The sequence below is a fragment of the Lampetra fluviatilis genome, chromosome 70, assembly GCF_964198595.1.
Source record: "Lampetra fluviatilis chromosome 70, kcLamFluv1.1, whole genome shotgun sequence".
Lineage (NCBI taxonomy): Eukaryota > Metazoa > Chordata > Hyperoartia > Petromyzontiformes > Petromyzontidae > Lampetra > Lampetra fluviatilis.
In genome coordinates this window covers 268,037-287,148 of record NC_136344.1, presented here as the reverse complement: position 1 = coordinate 287,148, position 19,112 = coordinate 268,037, and the positions used below count along the sequence as shown (strand labels likewise).

The 19,112-nt window shown below is 54.0% G+C and overlaps 1 long non-coding RNA gene across 1 annotated transcript; it reads right to left on the bottom strand.

Moving 5' to 3' along the window:
- Positions 1-1,462: 1,462 nt before the first annotated feature.
- On the bottom strand, positions 1,463-18,750 carry LOC144952888 (uncharacterized). The gene is made up of 3 exons (XR_013640709.1): positions 18,698-18,750; positions 2,304-2,336; positions 1,463-1,527 (listed from the first exon to the last, which is right to left on the bottom strand). It is a non-coding gene; the product is annotated as an uncharacterized LOC144952888 (long non-coding RNA).
- Positions 18,751-19,112: the final 362 nt, after the last annotated feature.

Below are 19,112 nucleotides of genomic sequence, written 5' to 3'. Positions count from 1 at the left end.
GTGAGCACTCACAAGGAACGTATTGGGCAAAGCGATTCTTGGTGACGTTGTCTGGCAGTGAAGCCGTCAGCGTTGTCTGCTTGAGGTCTGTGGGTGGCAGGGCCTACACACACACAGACAAAGATCCCCCAGGTAGCCTCGAACAAACTATAGGGGCAAGTGCTGTGAGAAGCAGCAGCGGTGTGTATATACATAGACAAAGGTCGGGATCGAACCCACGACCTCCTGTAGACCAGGCGAGGTAGTCAACATCTCCTAGCCACCGTGATGATGATGATGAGAGAGAAGCAGACTCCACATCTACAACAGCAGCAGCAGGCATCGTCATGGTCGTGATGGAACCCACGACCTCCTGTAGACCAGCCGAGGTAGTCAACATCTCCCAGTGTCTGGGATGGAACCCACGACCTCCTGCGTACCAGGCGAGGTAGTCAACATCTCCCAGTGTCTGGGATGGAACCCACGACCTCCTGTGTACCAGGCGAGGTAGTCAACATCTCCCAGTGTCTGGGATGGAACCCACGACCTCCTGCGTACCAGGCGAGGTAGTCAACATCTCCCAGTGTCTGGGATTGAACCCACGACCTCCTGCGTACCAGGCGAGGTAGTCAACATCTCCCAGTGTCTGGGATTGAACCCACGACCTCCTGTGTACCAGGCGAGGTAGTCAACATCTCCCAGTGTCTGGGATGGAACCCACGACCTCCTGCGTACCAGGCGAGGTAGTCAACATCTCCCAGTGTCTGGGATTGAACCCACGACCTCCTGTGTACCAGGCGAGGTAGTCAACATCTCGCAGTGTCTGGGATGGAACCCACGACCTCCTGTGTACTAGGCGAGGTAGTCAACATCTCCCAGTGTTTGGGATGGAACCCACGACCTCCTGTGTACCAGGCGAGGTAGTCAACATCTCCCAGTGTTTGGGATGGAACCCACGACCTCCTGTGTACCAGGCGAGGTAGTCAACATCTCCCAGTGTTTGGGATGGAACCCACGACCTCCTGCGTACCAGGCGAGGTAGTCAACATCTCCCAGTGTCTGGGATGGAACCCACGACCTCCTGCGTACCAGGCGAGGTAGTCAACATCTCCCAGTGTCTGGGATTGAACCCACGACCTCCTGTGTACCAGGCGAGGTAGTCAACATCTCGCAGTGTCTGGGATGGAACCCACGACCTCCTGTGTACCAGGCGAGGTAGTCAACATCTCCCAGTGTTTGGGATGGAACCCACGACCTCCTGTGTACCAGGCGAGGTAGTCAACATCTCCCAGTGTTTGGGATGGAACCCACGACCTCCTGTGTACCAGGCGAGGTAGTCAACATCTCCCAGTGTTTGGGATGGAACCCACGACCTCCTGCGTACCAGGCGAGGTAGTCAACATCTCCCAGTGTTTGGGATGGAACCCACGACCTCCTGTGTACCAGGCGAGGTAGTCAACATCTCACCGACCCTGCCCACCTACCTGGAACTCCTGAGAGAGGCCGTGGCCGTGATCGTCGGACAACCTCAGGTAGCAGGCCGGGAACCTGAGCAGGGGGTGGGGGGTGGGGGTCACGCAGCGCTGAGGTGAGCAGAACCGTGTCAAGTGGGGGGGTGGGGTGGGGGGGGTCGGTGGGGGGGGTGGTGGGTGGGGGGGAGTGGGGAGGGTGGGTGGGGGGGGTGAGGGGTGGGGGGGGTGGTGGGTGGGGGGGTGTTGGTGGGTGGGGCGGGTGGTGGGTGGGGGGGTGTTGGTGGGTGGGGGGGGGGTGGGTGGGGGGGGTGGTGGTGGGTGGGAGGGTAGTGGTGGGTGGGGGGTGTTGGTAGGTGGGGTGGTAGTGGGTGGGGGGGGGGGTGGGGGTGGTGGTGAGTGGGGGGGGGGGTGGTGGGGGGGGACCCAGAGACTACTCGCACGGAGACCCATAGACTCGCATATAGAAGGGGGAGGAGGGAGAGGGGGGAGGGAGAGGGGGGGAGGGAGAGGGGGGGAGGGAGAGGGGGGGGAGGGAGAGGGGGGGGAGGGAGAGGGGGGGAGGGAGAGGGGGGGAGGGAGAGGGGGGGGAGGGAGAGGGGGGGAGGGAGAGGGGGGGAGGGAGAGGGGGGGAGGGAGAGGGGGGGAGGGAGAGGGGGGGAGGGAGAGGGGGGGGAGGGAGAGGGGGGGAGGGAGAGGGGGGGGAGGGAGAGGGGGGGAGGGAGAGGGGGGGAGGGAGAGGGGGGGAGGGAGAGGGGGGGAGGGAGAGGGGGGGAGGGAGAGGGGGGGGAGGGAGAGGGGGGGAGGGAGAGGGGGGGAGGGAGAGGGGGGGAGGGAGAGGGGAGGGGGTCTTACTCGGCGACCAGAATCGGTGTCTTCACAAGTGGCCTGCAGAGAGACACAGAGACACAGAGACAGAGAGACACAGAGACACAGAGACACAGAGACAGACACAGAGACACAGAGACACAGAGAGACAGAGAGACAGAGAGACACAGAGACACGGAGACACAGAGACACAGAGACACAGAGACACAGAGACAGAGACACAGAGACACAGAGAGACAGAGAGACAGAGACACAGAGACACAGAGACAGAGACACAGAGAGACAGACACACAGAGACACAAAGACACAGAGAGACAGAGAGACAGAGACACAGAGACACAGAGACAGAGAGACAGAGAGACACAGAGACACAGAGACACCGAGACACAGAGAGAGACACAGAGACACAGAGACAGAGAGACACAGAGACACAGAGAAAGACACAGAGACACAGAGACAGAGAGACACAGAGACACAGAGACAGAGAGACACAGAGAGAGACACAGAGACAGAGAGACAGAGAGACAGAGACAGAGAGACAGAGACACATAGAGACACAGAGACACAGAGACACACAAAGACAGAGACACAGAGACACAGAGACAGAGACACAGAGACACAGAGACACAGGGAGACAGAGACACAGAGACACAGAGACACAGGGAGACAGAGACACAGAGATACAGAGACACAGAGACACGGAGACACAGAGACACAGACACACAAAGACAGAGACACAGAGACACAGAGACACAGGGAGACAGAGAGACAGGAAGCCAGAGAGAGACAGAGACACAGAGACACACAAAGACAGAGACACAGAGACACAGAGACACAGAGACAGAGAGACACAGAGACACAGAGACACAGAGAGACACAGAGAGAAAGAGACACACACACAGACACAGAGACACAGAGACAGAGAGACAGAGAGACACAGAGAGACACAGAGAGACAGAGACACACACACAGACACAGAGACACAGAGACACACAGAGACACAGACACAGAGACACAGAGAGAGACACAGAGAGACAGACACAGACACAGAGACACGGAGACACGGAGAGACACAGAGAGACAGAGACACAGAGAGACAGAGACAGACACAGACACAGAGACACAGAGAGACACAGAGACACAGACACAGAGACACAGAGAGAGACACAGAGAGACAGACACAGACACAGAGACACGGAGACACGGAGAGACACAGAGAGACAGAGACACAGAGAGACAGAGACAGACACAGACACAGAGACACAGAGAGACACAGAGACACAGACACAGAGACACAGAGAGAGACACAGAGAGACAGAGACAGATACAGACACAGAGAGACAGAGACACAGAGACAGGCACAGAGACACAGAGACACGGAGACACAGAGACACAGAGACACAGAGACACAGAGACACAGAGAGACATCGAGACACCGAGACACAGAGACACAGAGACACAGAGACACAGAGACACAGAGACACAGGGAGACAGAGACACCGAGACACAGAGACACGGAGACACAGAGAGACAGAGACACCGAGACACAGAGACACAGAGAGACACAGAGACACAGAGACACAGAGAGACAGAGACACAGAGACACGGAGACACAGAGACACGGAGACACAGAGAGACAGAGACACAGAGACACGGAGACACAGAGACACAGAGACACGGAGACACACAGAGACACAGAGACACCGAGACACCGAGACACAGAGAGACAGAGACACAGAGACACGGAGACACAGAGACACAGAGAGACACAGAGACACAGAGACACAGAGAGACAGAGACACAGAGACACGGAGACACAGAGACACGGAGACACAGAGAGACAGAGACACAGAGACACGGAGACACAGAGACACAGAGACACGGAGACACATAGAGACAGAGACACAGAGACACAGAGACACAGAGACACCGAGACACCGAGACACAGAGAGACAGAGACACAGAGACACGGAGACACAGAGACACGGAGACACAGAGAGACACAGAGACACAGAGACACGGAGACACGGAGACACGGAGACACAGAGACACAGAGACACAGAGACACAGAGACACGGAGACACAGAGACACGGAGACACAGAGACACAGAGACACAGAGACACAGAGAGACAGAGACACAGAGACACGGAGACACAGAGAGACAGAGACACAGAGACACAGAGACACAGAGACACAGAGACACCGAGACACAGAGAGACAGAGACACAGAGACACAGAGACACAGAGACACAGAGACACAGAGACACAGAGACACGGAGACACAGAGACACGGAGACACAGAGACACAGAGACACAGAGACAGAGAGACACAGAGACACAGAGACACAGAGACACAGAGACACCGAGACACAGAGACACAGAGAGACAGAGACACAGAGACACGGAGACACAGAGAGACAGAAACACAGAGACACAGAGACACGGAGACACGGAGACACAGAGACACAGAGAGACACAGAGACACAGAGACACAGAGAGACAGAGACACAGAGACACGGAGACACGGAGACACGGAGTCACAGAGACACAGAGACACAGAGACACAGAGACACGGAGACACAGAGACACAGAGAGACACAGAGACACAGAGACACAGAGAGACAGAGAGACAGAGACACAGAGACACGGAGACACAGAGACACAGAGAGACAGAGAGACACAGAGACACAGAGACACGGAGACACAGAGACACAGAGACACAGAGACACGGAGACACGGAGACACAGAGACACGGAGACACGGAGACACAGAGACACCGAGACACCGAGACACAGAGACACCGAGACACAGAGACACAGAGACACAGAGACACGGAGACACGGAGACACGGAGACACAGAGACACAGAGACACGGAGACACGGAGACACAGAGACACGGAGACACAGAGACACAGAGAGACAGAGACACGGAGACACGGAGACACGGAGACACGGAGACACGGAGACACAGAGAGACAGAGACACGGAGACACGGAGACACAGAGACACAGAGACACAGAGACACGGAGACACGGAGACACGGAGACACAGAGACACCGAGACACCGAGACACAGAGAGACAGAGACACAGAGACACGGAGACACAGAGACACAGAGAAACAGAGACACAGAGACACAGAGACACAGAGACACGGAGACACAGAGACACGGAGACACGGAGACACAGAGACACAGAGACACGGAGACACGGAGACACAGAGACACGGAGACACAGAGACACAGAGAGACAGAGACACGGAGACACAGAGACACGGAGACACGGAGACACGGAGACACAGAGAGACAGAGACACAGAGACACAGAGACACGGAGACACGGAGACACAGAGACACAGAGACACGGAGAGACAGAGACACAGAGACACCGAGACACCGAGACACGGAGACACAGAGACACAGAGAGACAGAGACACAGAGACACAGAGAGACAGAGACACAGAGACACGGAGACACGGAGACACAGAGAGACACAGAGACACAGAGAGACACAGAGAGACAGAGACACAGAGACACGGAGACACAGAGAGACAGAGAGACACAGAGACACAGAGAGACAGAGACACAGAGACACGGAGACACGGAGACACGGAGACACGGAGACACAGAGAGACAGAGACACAGAGACACGGAGACACAGAGACACAGAGACACAGAGACACAGAGAGACAGAGACACAGAGACACCGAGACACCGAGACACAGAGAGACAGAGACACAGAGACACGGAGACACAGAGACACAGAGACACACAGAGACACAGAGACACGGAGACACGGAGACACAGAGACACGGAGACACAGAGACACAGAGAGACAGAGACACGGAGACACGGAGACACGGAGACACGGAGACACGGAGACACAGAGAGACAGAGACACAGAGACACGGAGACACGGAGACACAGAGACACAGAGACACGGAGAGACAGAGACACCGAGACACCGAGACACAGAGACACAGAGAGACAGAGACACAGAGACACAGAGAGACACAGAGACACAGAGACACAGAGACACGGAGAGACAGAGACACAGAGAGACACAGAGACACAGAGACACGGAGACACAGAGTCACAGAGAGACACAGAGACACAGAGACACAGAGACACAGGGAGACACAGAGACACAGAGACACAGAGACACAGGGAGACACAGAGACACAGAGACACAGAGACACAGAGACACCGAGACACAGAGACACAGGGAGACACAGAGACACAGAGACACAGAGACACAGAGACACAGAGACACAGGGAGACACAGAGACACAGAGACACCGAGACACAGAGACACAGAGACACAGAGACACAGGGAGACACAGAGACACAGAGACACAGAGAGACAGAGACAGAGACACGGAGACACAGAGACACAGAGACACAGAGAGAGACACAGAGAGACAGAGACAGACACAGAGACACAGAGACACACAGAGACACAGAGACACAGACACAGAGACACAGAGAGACAGAGACAGACACAGAGAGACAGAGACACAGAGACACAGAGACACAGAGACAGAGAGACAGAGACACGGAGACACGTAGACACAGAGACACGGAGAGACAGAGACACAGAGACACCGAGACACCGAGACACCGAGACACAGAGACACAGAGACACCGAGACACGGAGACACAGAGACACGGAGAGACAGAGACACCGAGACACCGAGACACAGAGACACAGAGAGACAGAGACACAGAGACACAGAGACACGGAGACACAGAGTCACAGAGAGACACAGAGACACAGAGACACAGAGACACAGGGAGACACAGAGACACAGAGACACAGAGACACAGGGAGACACAGAGACACAGAGACACAGAGACACAGAGACACCGAGACACAGAGACACAGGGAGACACAGAGACACAGAGACACAGAGACACAGAGACACAGAGACACAGGGAGACACAGAGACACAGAGACACCGAGACACAGAGACACAGAGACACAGGGAGACACAGAGACACAGAGACACAGAGAGACAGAGACACGGAGACACAGAGACACAGAGACACAGAGACACAGAGAGAGACACAGAGAGACAGAGACAGACACAGAGACACAGAGACACACAGAGACACAGAGACACAGACACAGAGACACAGAGAGACAGAGACAGACACAGAGAGACAGAGAGACAGAGACACAGAGACACAGAGACAGAGAGACAGAGACACGGAGACACGTAGACACAGAGACACGGAGAGACAGAGACACAGAGACACCGAGACACCGAGACACCGAGACACAGAGACACAGAGACACCGAGACACGGAGACACAGAGACACGGAGAGACAGAGACACCGAGACACCGAGACACAGAGACACAGAGAGACAGAGACACAGAGACACAGAGACACAGAGACACGGAGACACAGAGTCACAGAGAGACACAGAGACACAGAGACACAGAGACACAGGGAGACACAGAGACACAGAGACACAGAGACACAGGGAGACACAGAGACACAGAGACACAGAGACACAGAGACACCGAGACACAGAGACACAGGGAGACACAGAGACACAGAGACACAGAGACACGGAGACACAGAGACACGGAGACACGGAGACACAGAGACACAGAGACACAGAGACACGGAGACACGGAGACACAGAGACACCGAGACACCGAGACACAGAGAGACAGAGACACAGAGACACGGAGACACAGAGACACAGAGAAACAGAGACACAGAGACACCGAGACACCGAGACACAGAGAGACAGAGACACAGAGACACGGAGACACAGAGACACAGAGACACACAGAGACACAGAGACACGGAGACACGGAGACACAGAGACACGGAGACACAGAGACACAGAGAGACAGAGACACGGAGACACGGAGACACGGAGACACGGAGACACAGAGAGACAGAGACACAGAGACACGGAGACACGGAGACACAGAGACACAGAGACACGGAGAGACAGAGACACCGAGACACCGAGACACAGAGACACAGAGAGACAGAGACACAGAGAGACACAGAGACACAGAGACACAGAGACACGGAGAGACAGAGACACAGAGAGACACAGAGACACAGAGACACGGAGACACAGAGTCACAGAGAGACACAGAGACACAGAGACACAGAGACACAGGGAGACACAGAGACACAGAGACACAGAGACACAGGGAGACACAGAGACACAGAGACACAGAGACACCGAGACACAGAGACACAGGGAGACACAGAGACACAGAGACACAGAGACACAGAGACACAGGGAGACACAGAGACACAGAGACACCGAGACACAGAGACACAGAGACACAGAGACACAGGGAGACACAGAGACACAGAGACACAGAGAGACAGAGACAGAGACACGGAGACACAGAGACACAGAGACACAGAGACACAGAGAGAGACACAGAGAGACAGAGACAGACACAGAGACACAGAGACACACAGAGACACAGAGACACAGACACAGAGACACAGAGAGACAGAGACAGACACAGAGAGACAGAGACACAGAGACACAGAGACACAGAGACAGAGAGACAGAGACACGGAGACACGTAGACACAGAGACACGGAGAGACAGAGACACAGAGACACCGAGACACCGAGACACCGAGACACAGAGACACAGAGACACCGAGACACGGAGACACAGAGACACGGAGAGACAGAGACACCGAGACACCGAGACACAGAGACACAGAGAGACAGAGACACAGAGACACAGAGACACGGAGACACAGAGTCACAGAGAGACACAGAGACACAGAGACACAGAGACACAGGGAGACACAGAGACACAGAGACACAGAGACACAGGGAGACACAGAGACACAGAGACACAGAGACACAGAGACACCGAGACACAGAGACACAGGGAGACACAGAGACACAGAGACACAGAGACACAGAGACACAGAGACACAGGGAGACACAGAGACACAGAGACACCGAGACACAGAGACACAGAGACACAGAGACACAGGGAGACACAGAGACACAGAGACACAGAGAGACAGAGACAGAGACACGGAGACACAGAGACACAGAGACACAGAGAGAGACACAGAGAGACAGAGACAGACACAGAGACACAGAGACACACAGAGACACAGAGACACAGACACAGAGACACAGAGAGACAGAGACAGACACAGAGAGACAGAGAGACAGAGACACAGAGACACAGAGACAGAGAGACAGAGACACGGAGACACGTAGACACAGAGACACGGAGAGACAGAGACACAGAGACACCGAGACACCGAGACACCGAGACACAGAGACACAGAGACACCGAGACACGGAGACACAGAGACACGGAGAGACAGAGACACCGAGACACCGAGACACAGAGACACAGAGAGACAGAGACACAGAGACACAGAGACACAGAGACACGGAGACACAGAGTCACAGAGAGACACAGAGACACAGAGACACAGAGACACAGGGAGACACAGAGACACAGAGACACAGAGACACAGGGAGACACAGAGACACAGAGACACAGAGACACCGAGACACAGAGACACAGGGAGACACAGAGACACAGAGACACAGAGACACGGAGACACAGAGACACGGAGACACGGAGACACAGAGACACAGAGACACAGAGACACGGAGACACGGAGACACAGAGACACGGAGACACAGAGACACAGAGAGACAGAGACACGGAGACACAGAGACACGGAGACACGGAGACACGGAGACACAGAGAGACAGAGACACAGAGACACGGAGACACAGAGACACAGAGACACAGAGACACAGAGACACAGAGACACGGAGACACGGAGACACGGAGACACGGAGACACAGAGACACCGAGACACCGAGACACAGAGAGACAGAGACACAGAGACACGGAGACACAGAGACACAGAGAAACAGAGACACAGAGACACAGAGACACAGAGACACGGAGACACAGAGACACGGAGACACGGAGACACAGAGACACGGAGACACGGAGACACGGAGACACAGAGACACGGAGACACAGAGACACAGAGAGACAGAGACACGGAGACACGGAGACACGGAGACACGGAGACACAGAGAGACAGAGACACAGAGACACAGAGACACGGAGACACGGAGACACAGAGACACAGAGACACGGAGAGACAGAGAGACACAGAGACACCGAGACACCGAGACACAGAGACACGGAGACACGGAGACACGTAGACACAGAGACACGGAGAGACAGAGACACAGAGACACCGAGACACCGAGACACGGAGACACAGAGACACAGAGAGACAGAGACACAGAGACACAGAGAGACAGAGACACAGAGACACGGAGACACGGAGACACAGAGAGACACAGAGACACAGAGAGACACAGAGAGACAGAGACACAGAGACACGGAGACACAGAGAGACAGAGAGACACAGAGACACAGAGAGACAGAGACACAGAGACACGGAGACACGGAGACACGGAGACACAGAGAGACAGAGACACAGAGACACGGAGACACAGAGACACAGAGACACAGAGACACAGAGAGACAGAGACACAGAGACACCGAGACACCGAGACACAGAGAGACAGAGACACAGAGACACGGAGACACAGAGACACAGAGACACACAGAGACACAGAGACACGGAGACACGGAGACACAGAGACACGGAGACACAGAGACACAGAGAGACAGAGACACGGAGACACGGAGACACGGAGACACGGAGACACAGAGAGACAGAGACACAGAGACACGGAGACACGGAGACACAGAGACACAGAGACACGGAGAGACAGAGACACCGAGACACCGAGACACAGAGACACAGAGAGACAGAGACACAGAGACACAGAGAGACACAGAGACACAGAGACACAGAGACACGGAGAGACAGAGACACAGAGAGACACAGAGACACAGAGACACGGAGACACAGAGTCACAGAGAGACACAGAGACACAGAGACACAGAGACACAGGGAGACACAGAGACACAGAGACACAGAGACACAGGGAGACACAGAGACACAGAGACACAGAGACACAGAGACACCGAGACACAGAGACACAGGGAGACACAGAGACACAGAGACACAGAGACACAGAGACACAGGGAGACACAGAGACACAGAGACACCGAGACACAGAGACACAGAGACACAGAGACACAGGGAGACACAGAGACACAGAGACACAGAGAGACAGAGACAGAGACACGGAGACACAGAGACACAGAGACACAGAGACACAGAGAGAGACACAGAGAGACAGAGACAGACACAGAGACACAGAGACACACAGAGACACAGAGACACAGACACAGAGACACAGAGAGACAGAGACAGACACAGAGAGACAGAGACACAGAGACACAGAGACACAGAGACAGAGAGACAGAGACACGGAGACACGTAGACACAGAGACACGGAGAGACAGAGACACAGAGACACCGAGACACCGAGACACCGAGACACAGAGACACAGAGACACCGAGACACGGAGACACAGAGACACGGAGAGACAGAGACACCGAGACACCGAGACACAGAGACACAGAGTGACAGAGACACAGAGACACAGAGACACGGAGACACAGAGTCACAGAGAGACACAGAGACACAGAGACACAGAGACACAGGGAGACACAGAGACACAGAGACACAGAGACACAGGGAGACACAGAGACACAGAGACACAGAGACACCGAGACACAGAGACACAGGGAGACACAGAGACACAGAGACACAGAGACACAGGGAGACACAGAGACACAGAGACACCGAGACACAGAGACACAGAGACACAGAGACACAGGGAGACACAGAGACACAGAGACACAGAGAGACAGAGACAGAGACACGGAGACACAGAGACACAGAGACACAGAGACACAGAGAGAGACACAGAGAGACAGAGACAGACACAGAGACACAGAGACACACAGAGACACAGAGACACAGACACAGAGACACAGAGACACAGAGAGACAGAGACAGACACAGAGAGACAGAGAGACAGAGACACAGAGACACAGAGACAGAGAGACAGAGACACGGAGACACGTAGACACAGAGACACGGAGAGACAGAGACACAGAGACACCGAGACACCGAGACACAGAGACACAGAGACACCGAGACACGGAGACACAGAGACACGGAGAGACAGAGACACCGAGACACCGAGACACAGAGACACAGAGAGACAGAGACACAGAGACACAGAGACACAGAGACACGGAGACACAGAGTCACAGAGAGACACAGAGACACAGAGACACAGAGACACAGGGAGACACAGAGACACAGAGACACAGAGACACAGGGAGACACAGAGACACAGAGACACAGAGACACAGAGACACCGAGACACAGAGACACAGGGAGACACAGAGACACAGAGACACAGAGACACAGAGACACAGGGAGACACAGAGACACAGAGACACCGAGACACAGAGACACAGAGACACAGAGACACAGGGAGACACAGAGACACAGAGACACAGAGAGACAGAGACAGAGACACGGAGACACAGAGACACAGAGACACAGAGACACAGAGACACAGAGAGACAGAGACAGAGACACGGAGACACGTAGACACAGAGACACGGAGAGACAGAGACACAGAGACACAGAGACACAGAGACACAGGGAGACACAGAGACACAGAGACACAGAGAGACAGAGACAGAGACACGGAGACACAGAGACACAGAGACACAGAGACACAGAGAGACAGAGACAGAGACACGGAGACACGTAGACACAGAGACACAGAGACACAGAGACACAGAGACACGTAGACACAGAGACACAGAGACACAGAGACACAGAGACACAGAGACAGAGAGACAGAGACACAGAGACACGGAGACACGGAGACAGAGAGACAGAGACAGAGACACAGAGACACAGAGACACAGAGACAGACACAGAGACACAGAGACACAGAGACACAGAGACACAGAGACAGAGACACAGAGACACAGAGACACGGAGACACGGAGACACGGAGACAGAGAGACAGAGACAGAGACACAGAGACACACAGACACAGACACACAGAGAGACACAGAGACAGAGACACGACCGTTGGTTAGAGGGCTGAAGAGGCGACCATCACCACGGCGTGTGTGCGTGCAGGGACGACGTTTCGGGACATGGGCCTTCTCCATGGCACGGGGAGGGGTTGAGGAACACGTTGGGTTTCGAGCGGTGACGTTGATGGTGATGATGGTGATGATGGTGGTGATGGTGGTGATGGTGATGGTGGTGATGGTGGTGGTGGTGATGGTGGTGATGGTGGTGGTGGTGATGGTGGTGATGGTGGTGGTGGTGATGGTGGTGATGGTGGTGATGGTGGTGGTGGTGATGGTGGTGATGGTGGTGGTGGTGATGGTGGTGATGGTGGTGATGGTGGTGGTGGTGATGGTGGTGATGGTGGTGGTGGTGATGGTGGTGATGGTGGTGATGGTGGTGGTGGTGATGGTGGTGATGGTGGTGGTGGTGATGGTGGTGATGGTGGTGATGGTGGTGGTGGTGATGGTGGTGATGGTGGTGGTGGTGATGGTGGTGATGGTGGTGATGGTGGTGGTGGTGATGGTGGTGATGGTGGTGGTGGTGATGGTGGTGATGGTGGTGATGGTGGTGGTGGTGATGGTGGTGATGGTGGTGGTGGTGATGGTGGTGATGGTGGTGATGGTGGTGGTGGTGATGGTGGTGATGGTGGTGGTGGTGATGGTGGTGATGGTGGTGATGGTGGTGGTGGTGATGGTGGTGATGGTGGTGGTGGTGATGGTGGTGATGGTGGTGATGGTGGTGGTGGTGATGGTGGTGATGGTGGTGGTGGTGATGGTGGTGATGGTGGTGGTGGTGATGGTGGTGATGGTGGTGATGGTGGTGGTGGTGATGGTGGTGATGGTGGTGGTGGTGATGGTGGTGATGGTGGTGATGGTGGTGGTGGTGATGGTGGTGATGGTGGTGGTGGTGATGGTGGTGATGGTGGTGATGGTGGTGGTGGTGATGGTGGTGATGGTGGTGGTGGTGATGGTGGTGATGGTGGTGATGGTGGTGGTGGTGATGGTGGTGATGGTGGTGGTGGTGATGGTGGTGATGGTGGTGATGGTGGTGGTGGTGATGGTGGTGATGGTGGTGGTGGTGATGGTGGTGATGGTGGTGATGGTGGTGGTGGTGATGGTGGTGATGGTGGTGGTGGTGATGGTGGTGATGGTGGTGATGGTGGTGGTGACGTTGATGGTGGTGATGGTGGTGATGGTGGTGATGGTGGTGGTGGTGATGATGATGGTGGTGATGGTGGTGATGGTGGTGATGGTGATGGTGGTGATGGTGGTGATGATCATGGTGGTGATGGTGGTGATGATGGTGGTGGTGATGGTGGTGATGGTGATGGTGGTGATGGTGGTGATGGTGGTGATGGTGATGGTGGTGATGGTGGTGATGGTGATGGTGGTGATGGTGGTGATGGTGGTGATGGTGATGGTGGTGATGGTGGTGATGGTGATGGTGGTGATGGTGGTGATGGTGGTGATGGTGATGGTGGTGATGGTGGTGATGGTGGTGATGGTGATGGTGGTGATGGTGGTGATGGTGGTGATGGTGATGGTGGTGATGGTGGTGATGGTGATGGTGGTGATGGTGGTGATGGTGATGGTGGTGATGGTGGTGATGGTGGTGATGGTGATGGTGGTGATGGTGGTGATGGTGATGGTGGTGATGGTGGTGATGGTGGTGATGGTGATGGTGGTGATGGTGGTGATGGTGGTGATGGTGATGGTGGTGATGGTGGTGATGGTGGTGATGGTGATGGTGGTGATGGTGGTGATGGTGATGGTGGTGATGGTGGTGATGGTGGTGATGGTGGTGATGATCATGGTGGTGATGGTGGTGATGATGGTGGTGGTGGTGGTGATGGTGGTGATGGTGATGGTGGTGATGGTGGTGATGGTGGTGATGGTGATGGTGGTGATGGTGGTGATGGTGGTGGTGACGTTGATGGTGGTGATGGTGGTGATGGTGGTGATGGTGGTGGTGGTGATGGTGGTGATGGTGATGGTGGTGATGGTGGTGATGGTGATGGTGGTGATGGTGGTGATGGTGGTGATGGTGATGGTGGTGATGGTGGTGATGGTGATGGTGGTGATGGTGGTGATGGTGATGGTGGTGATGGTGGTGATGGTGGTGGTGGTGATGGTGGTGATGGTGGTGATGGTGATGGTGGTGATGGTGGTGATGGTGATGGTGGTGATGGTGGTGATGGTGATGGTGGTGATGGTGGTGATGGTGGTGATGGTGATGGTGGTGATGGTGGTGATGGTGATGGTGGTGATGGTGGTGATGGTGGTGATGGTGATGGTGGTGATGGTGGTGATGGTGGTGATGGTGATGGTGGTGATGGTGGTGATGGTGGTGATGGTGATGGTGGTGATGGTGGTGATGGTGATGGTGGTGATGGTGGTGATGGTGGTGATGGTGGTGATGGTGGTGATGATCATGGTGGTGATGGTGGTGATGATGGTGGTGGTGGTGGTGATGGTGGTGATGGTGATGGTGGTGATGGTGGTGATGGTGGTGATGGTGATGGTGGTGATGGTGGTGATGGTGGTGATGGTGATGGTGGTGATGGTGGTGGTGATGGTGATGGTGGTGATGGTGATGGTGGTGATGGTGATGGTGATGATGGTGGTGGTGATGGTGATGGTGGTGATGGTGGTGATGGTGGTGATGGTGATGGTGGTGATGGTGGTGATGGTGGTGATGGTGATGGTGGTGATGGTGGTGATGGTGATGGTGGTGATGGTGGTGATGGTGATGGTGGTGATGGTGGTGATGGTGATGGTGGTGATGGTGGTGATGGTGATGGTGGTGATGGTGGTGATGGTGGTGATGGTGATGGTGGTGATGGTGGTGATGGTGATGGTGGTGATGGTGGTGATGGTGGTGATGGTGATGGTGGTGATGGTGATGGTGGTGATGGTGATGGTGGTGATGGTGATGGTGGTGATGGTGGTGATGGTGATGGTGGTGATGGTGGTGATGGCGATGGTGGTGATGGTGATGGTGGTGATGATGGTGGTGGTGGTGATGGTGATGGTGGTGATGGTGGTGATGGTGATGGTGGTGATGGTGATGGTGGTGATGGTGATGGTGGTGATGGTGGTGATGGTGATGGTGGTGATGGTGGTGATGGTGATGGTGGTGATGGTGGTGATGATGGTGATGGTGATGATGGTGGTGATGGTGGTGATGGTGGTGATGGTGGTGATGATGATGGTGATGATGGTGGTGATGATGATGGTGGTGATGGTGGTGATGGTCATGGTGGTGATGGTGGTGGTGATGATGATGGTGATGATGGTGGTGATGATGATGGTGGTGATGGTGGTGATGGTGGTGATGGTCATGGTGGTGATGGTGGTGATGATGATGGTGATGATGGTGGCGATGATGATGGTGGTGATGGTGATGGTGGTGATGGTGGTGATGGTGGTGATGGTGATGGTGGTGGTGATGGTGGTGATGGTGATGGTGGTGATGGTGGTGATGGTGATGGTGGTGATGATGATGGTGGTGATGGTGGTGATGGTGATGGTGGTGATGGTGGTGATGGTGATGGTGGTGATGGTGGTGATGGTGATGGTGGTGATGGTGGTGATGGTGATGGTGGTGATGGTGATGGTGGTGATGGTGGTGATGGTGGTGGTGGTGATGGTGATGGTGGTGATGGTGGTGGTGGTGGTGATGGTGGTGATGATGATGGTGATGGTGGTGATGGTGGTGATGGTGGTGATGGTGGTGATGATGATGGTGATGATGATGGTGGTGATGGTGGTGATGGTGGTGGTGGTGATGGTGGTGATGATGATGGTGGTGATGGTGGTGATGGTGGTGGTGGTGATGATGGTGTTAATGATGATGGTGATGATGGTGGTGATGGTGATAGTGGTGATGGTGGTGGTGGTGGTGATGATGATGGTGGTGATGATGATGATGGTGGTGAAGGTGATGATGATGGTGATGATGGTGGTGGTGATGGTGGTGATGGTGTTAATGATGATGGTGATGATGGTGGTGATGATGATGGTAATGATGATGGTGGTGGTGATGGTGGTGGTGGTGGTGAAGGTGGTGGTGATGATGATGGTGGTGGTGGTGGTGATGGTGGTGATGATGGTGATGATGGTGGTGGTGATGATGGTGATGATGGTGGTGGTGATGGTGGTGGTGGTGGTGGTGAAGGTGGTGGTGATGATGATGGTGGTGGTGATGATGATGATGATGATGGTGGTGGTGAAGGTGGTGATGATGGTGGTGATGATGATGGTGGTGGTGATGATGATGATGGCGATGATGGTGGTGGTGATGATGATGGTGATGATGGTGGTGGTGATGGTGGTGAAGATGGTGGTGATGATGGTGATGATGATGATGGTAGCGATGATGGTGATGATGGTGATGATGATGATGGTAGCGATGATGGCGATGATGGTGATGATGATGATGATGGCGATGATGGTGATGATGATGGTAGCGATGATGGTGGTGATGGTAGTAATGATGGTAGTAATGATGGCGATGATGGTGGTGATGATGATGATGGTGATGATGGTGATGATGATGGTAGCGATGATGATGGTGATGATGATGATGGTGGTGATGATGGTGGTAATGATGGTGATGATAGTAATGATGATGGTGATGATGATGATGGTGATGATGATGGTGATGATAGTAATGATGATGGTAGTAATAATGATGATGGTGATGATGATGGTGACGATGATGGTGATGATGGTGATGATGATGGTGATGATGGTGATGATGGTAGCGATGATGATGGTGATGATGGTGATGATGATGGTGACGATGATGGTGATGATGGTGATGATGATGGTGATGATGGTGATGATGGTAGCGATGATGATGGTGATGATGATGGTGATGATGGTGATGATGATGATGGTAGTGATGATGATGGTGATGATGATGGTGATGATGGTAGCGATGATGATGGTGATCATGATGGTGATGATGATGGTGATGGTAGCGATGATGATGGTGATCATGATGGTGATGATGATGGTGATGGTAGCGATGATGATGGTGATCATGATGGTGATGATGATGGTGATGGTAGCGATGATGATGGTGATCATGATGGTGATGATGGTGATGATGGTAACGATGATGATGGTGATCATGATGGTGATGATGATGGTGATGGTAGCGATGATGATGGTGATCATGATGGTGATGATGATGGTGATGGTAGCGATGATGATGGTGATCATGATGGTGATGATGGTGATGATGGTAACGATGATGAAGATGGTGATGGTAGTAATGATGGTAGTAATGATGGCGATGATGATGATGGCGATGATGATGGTGATGACATCACCATTGCTTCACGTCTGCTGTCACCTTCCTTGCCTCCTCTTTCTTAGGCGGCCTAACCACCACCACCACCAACAACAACAACAGTCAACAACAGCCAACAACAACAGTCAACCCCCCCCCGACCCACAACAACAACAGCACAACACCCACACGAGTGGACATCTGATAATTGTTTTTTTACCCTTCTCTCTGGCAACAAAACTGACACCTTTTTATATTTTTACTGGCAAATGAGGTTCCCATAGTGTAGATGCTTCACCCGAGCTCTCATACTCTGATGGTGCGTTGTCGTTGAGTTGTGCGCCTTTTGGCGTCATCTGGTCCAACACCATGTGAGACTAGGCTCTAAGGAAAGCTGTCTCGGGTGTGGACCAATCAACTTCAAGGACAGTGCATACATGATCAGAGTTATGTTT